The sequence below is a fragment of the Eschrichtius robustus genome, chromosome 10 (genome assembly GCF_028021215.1).
Source record: "Eschrichtius robustus isolate mEscRob2 chromosome 10, mEscRob2.pri, whole genome shotgun sequence".
Lineage (NCBI taxonomy): Eukaryota > Metazoa > Chordata > Mammalia > Artiodactyla > Eschrichtiidae > Eschrichtius > Eschrichtius robustus.
This window is the reverse complement of record NC_090833.1, coordinates 116,870,103-116,875,379: the sequence shown is the minus strand read 5'-3', so window position 1 is coordinate 116,875,379 and position 5,277 is coordinate 116,870,103. Positions and strand designations below refer to the sequence as shown.

Genomic DNA, 5,277 nt, shown 5'->3' with positions numbered 1-5,277 from the left:
TTAGCCACACCTGGGCCATCTTTCTCCTTTCCTCACTTCGTTCCTTTGTCTGTTATTCCACCTCCACCTCCCATTTTGGAAAGTTGTCTCCAGGTTTCAGAAATGGACAATGTTGGTTCGAATCCCTGATCCTTCACTTCCCAGCTATGAGAACTTAGACAAATTACTTGATATCACCAGGCTTTAATTTTCTCAGCAGTAACTACAGATAATAATAGTACCCCCTTCACAAGGTTGTTGAAGGGATTAAGGAGTAATATCCATGTAAAACACCATATTGAGCTTTTATTATTACACAGCATTCATGTCTCAAATTCACATCCCACTTCCTCATAAAGTCTTCTCCGATGAGCCATGTTGGAAAGGATAGTTTCCTTTGCTAATTTCTCGTAGCACTTACTGTGCTCATGACCAATAGGGCCATAGTCTACACGGCCTTGTGGTCTAGTTATTTGTGTACATGTTTTCTCATCAGAACTAGAGGCAAAGTTTCTGGATGGCAGGGAGTGTGTCTTATGCAGTACCTAGCACAGTGTTATCCTATAAATTTTTATTAAATCAAAAAGTCAAATGGATATTTTAGTGAATTGGTCAAGTCAATCAAAGGTGTAGGTGGTCAGAAACCAGTAATGATCTTAATCCATTACTCACATATCTGGAGAATTTGGGCTGGGATTCAGCTCCTGGGGACCCAGAGGCACCTGAGTGAGTGGGTGCCCAGGTGTGGGAGTGAGAGGCCAAGGAGAGAGAAGCCCCAGGTCCACTTGGCCATGTTAGGCCTTAGCTGAGAGAGAAGACGTTAACTCTGAATGAAGACTGAAATTTTAACTTGTTGCACCAGACTGGATATAGTCGTCCCTGAATCGAAACAAATTTTTAATGACTTAACATTGCTGGAGGCTTTTTGATATCTGAGGGTGACTGTAAGAGTTTTTGTCCAAATGCAAGAAGAAGAGCCTGCCCAGAGAGTGGATCTGAATGGTCAGGTGGGATTTCACACCAGGAGGCCTGCTGCAAGGTACCAGGTTCACGAGCTGACTCAGTGTGGCCTTGGCCAGTGGAATAGCAGCGAGAGATAGAAGTGTCTGCAGGGCGGGGAATGAGAGGGATGACCTTCCCCTTACCCACGGTCTCACGGCTACCACCTCCATCTCTCCAGCTGCCTTGACTGCTGCAGAGGATGTGGTGGTTTCCGAGACCCTGGGCTTTTACTTCTCTCTCCCCCAGGTGACAGCTTCCTGCCATCTTCCGTGAGCTCCCTCCCCAAGTCACTGCCCAGCTTTTGCTTCTTGGGCCTCACAGGTCAAGCCAGGAGCAAACCTTCCAACTGACCAGGCTCTCAGGGAAGTTCTGATTCTTCCAAATCTCTGTTAGATTGCTTTTATCCTAATGTTTCTATTGGGATGCAATTGCCAGTTGCCATGGTATTCTGTGCAAACAGAAGCTCTTTTATTCTGTGAGATGCTTTCATCATGCAGTGTCTGTCACAGAATGAATTGCTATTAGAACCAGTTTGTTTATAGGTTACACCTCTAGTTGGCAAGCCCTTGAGATTTTATTATGCGTGTTAGCTGCACCTGATATCCATTTGAGACCCAGCGCTCACATATTATTCCACGTGAAACTGTGAACTCTCAATTAGGTGCCGTTGATATTGGCTTGGGGAGGAAAAGGTACATTTTGAGGGCTGGCAGAGATAGGAACTAGGTAGACTGTTTTCCTTTAATGCCTGCGGATTTGGGTAATAATTACAGAACCCAGGTTTCGCTGTAGCATCATAGCAAACACTAGTTCAGCGGCCAAAGGTAGAAACTAAGTTGAGGATGGTTGCTTTGTCATCTCTCCAGCTTCCATTTCTTTTTTTTTTTTAATTGAAGTATAGTTGATGTACAATATTATATTGAATGTTACAAGTGTACAATATAGTGATTCACAATTTTTAAAGGTTATACTCCATTTATAGTTATTATAAAATATTGGCTATAGTCCCTGGGCTGTACAATTATGTCCTTGTAGCTTATTTTATACCAAATAGTTAGCACTTCTTACTCCCGTACCCCTATGTTGCCCCTCCCCGCTTCTCTCTTCCCAGTGGTAACCACTAGTTTGTTCTCAAGATCTGTGAGTACGTCTTTTTGTTATATTCACTAGTTTGTTGAATTTTTTTAGATTCCACATATAAATGATATACAATGTTTGTCTTTCTCCGTCTGACTAATTTCACTTAGCATAATGCCTTCCAAGTCCATCCATGTTGCTGCAAAAGGGCAAAATTTCATTCTTTTTCATGGCTGAGTAATATTCCATTGTATATATGTACCACATCTTCTTTATCCATTCATCTGTCAATGGACATTTAGGTTGCTTCCATGTCTTGGCTATTGTAAATTCTGCTGCTATGAACATTGGGGTGCATGTATCTTTTTGGATTAGTGTTTTTGTCTTTTTCGGATATATCCCCAGGAATGAATTGCCGGGTCATCATTCTATTTTAGTTTTTTGAGAAACCTCCATACTGTTCTCCACAGTGGCTGCACCAACTTACATTCCCCCCCAACAGTGCAGGAGGGTTCCCTTTCCTTCATATCCTCATTAACATTTGTTATTTGTCCAGCTTCCTTTTCTTTATTTTTGGCTGTACCACTTGGCCTGTGGATCTTAGTTCCCCGAACAGGGATTGAACCCAGGCCCTCTGCAGTGAAAGTGCGGAGGCCTAACCACTGGACCGCCAGGGAAGTCCTGAGCTTCTTTCTCATCTCTGCCTTGTCATTGCCTCTCCAGTCCCCACTGTCACCCACTACTTCCCACTTTAGAGCCCTGAATTTGTAACTTCTGGGTAGTGTCCCCCTTTCCAGACTCTCCTGTCCTTCAGTGATAATTTATCACTGCTAAGAGAACAGCTGGAAATACAACATATAAATCAAGCTCAAGCTATTAGTGGGAGCTAATGGCTGAAGGCACGGCACTGGGGCTTGAGAGACCTGTTTTCTTTTTTCTCTCTCTCTCTTTTTATAAAAATTTATTTAGTTATTTATTTATTCATTTTTGGCTGTGTCGGGTCTTGGTTGCTGTGCGCAGGTTTTCTCTAGCTGTGGCAAGTGGTGGCTTCCCTTGTTGTGGCTCGTGGGCTCTAGGTGTGCGGGCTTCAGTAGTTGTGAAGCATGGGCTTAGTTGCTCCGCGGCATGTGGGATCTTCCCGGACCAGGGCTCGAAACTGTCCTCTGCATTGGCAGGCGGATTCTTTTTTTTTGGCCGTGTTGGGTCTTCGTTGCTGCGCATGGGCTTTCTCTAGTTGCGGCGAGCCGGGGCTACTCTTGGTTGTGGTGCGCGGGCTTCTCATTGTGGTGGCTTCTCTTGTTGTGGCACACAGGCTCAGTAGTTGTGGTTCGTGGGCTCTAGAATGCGGGCTCAGTAGCTGTGGTGCACGGGCTTAGTTGCTCTGCGGCATGTGGGATCTTCCCGGACCAGGGCTCGAACCTGTGTCCCCTGCATTGACAGGCGGATTCTTAACCACTGCACCACCAGGGAAGTCCCTCTCTTTTTTTAATTGCAGTATAGTTGATTTACAATGCTGTGCCTATCTCTGCTGTACAGCAAAGTGACTCAGTTATACACATATATACATTCTGTTTTTCATATTCTCCATTATGGTTTATCATAGGATATTGACTATAGTTCCCTGTTTCCATTATGGTTTATCATAGGATATTGACTATAGTTCCCTGTGTTCTACGGTAGGACCTTGTGGTTTATCCATTCTAAATGTAATAGTTTGCATCTACTAACCCCAAACTCCCAGTCCCTCTCCCTCCCCCTCCCCCTCTCCCTCTTGGTAACCACAAGTCTGTTCTCTATGCCTGTGAGTCTGTTTCTGTTTTGTAGATAGATTCATTTGTGCCATATTTTAGATTCCACATATAAATGATATATGATATTTGTCTTTCTCTTTCTGACTTACTTCACTTAGTATGATAACCTCTAGTTTCATCCATGGTGTTGCAAATGGCATTATTTCATTCTTTTTTATGGCTGAGTAATATTCCATTGTATGTGTGTATATATCTATATCTCTCTATATATATTGCATCTTCTTTATCCACTCATCTGTTGATGGACACTTACATTGCTTCCGTGTCTTCACTATTGTAAATAGTGCAGCTATGAACATAGGGGTGATGTATCTTTTTGAGTTATAGTTTTCCCCTGGTATATGCTCAGGAGTGGGATTGCTGGCTCATATGGGAGTTCTATTTTCAGTTTTTTAAGGAACCTCCATACTGTTCTCCATAGTGGCTGCACCAACTTACATTCCCACCAACAGTGTAGGAGGGTTCCCTTTTCTCTAGACCCCCGCAAGCATTTTGTTATTTGTAGACTTTCTAATGATGACCATTCTGACTGGTGTGAAGTGGTACCTCATTGTAGTTTTGATTTGAATTTCTCTAATAATTAGTGTTGTTGAGCATCTTTTCATGTGCCTACTGGCCATCTGTATGTTTTCTTTGGAGAAATGTCTGTGACGGTCTTCTGCCCATTTTTGGATAGGGCTGTTTGTTTTTCTGCTGTTGAGTTGTATGAACTGTTTGTATATTTTGGAGATTAAGCCCTTGTTGGTCGCATCATTTGCAAATACTTTCTCCCATTCCGTAGGTTGTCTTTTCATTTTTTTTTTTTTTTATGCTTTCCTTTGCTGTGCAAAATCTTGTAAGTTTGATTAGGTCCCATTTGTTTATTTTTTGTTTTTATTTCTATTGTCTTGGGAGACTGACCTAAGAAAACATCGGAACAAAAATACGCCACGCTTCATAAATTTGTGCGTCATCTTTGCGCAGGGGCCATGCTAATCTTCTCTGTATCATTTCCATTTTAGTATAAGTGCTGCTGAAGCGAGCATGGGAGACCTGCTTTTAAACCGTGATGGGAAAAATAAACTTTGCAGGATGCTAGTGGAGCAGGGGCCCCAGCTTGAGCCAACTCCCAGGAAATGTATTCTCATCGGGGCTTTGTCTGGAGGAGAGTGGTGTCCGCGGAGCCTCAGGGAAGGATGCAAGGATGAGGGAAGCCTGATGGATCAGAGCGCAGATTCTGCGGCCAGAGGATCTGCCTGGGGTCAGGTCTCCCAGCTCCACTGCCTAGGGGCTGGTGACAATCTTGGACAAGCCGCTCCATCTCCTTTTACAACTGGGGGTGTTGGCGGTTGCATGCCTCTCAGGGGGGTTTTAAGTTGATCTGGTAGCCCACTTCGAGTAGTGCATGGCATGGATCAAGTGCTCTGTA

The 5,277-nt window shown here is 43.7% G+C and overlaps 1 non-coding gene across 1 annotated transcript; it reads right to left on the bottom strand.

Moving 5' to 3' along the window:
• Positions 1-4,787: 4,787 nt before the first annotated feature.
• Positions 4,788-4,894, bottom strand: LOC137771105 (U6 spliceosomal RNA). Its single transcript, XR_011075319.1, has one exon. It is a non-coding gene; the product is annotated as a U6 spliceosomal RNA (small nuclear RNA).
• Between the last annotated feature and the right edge of the window lie 383 nt (positions 4,895-5,277).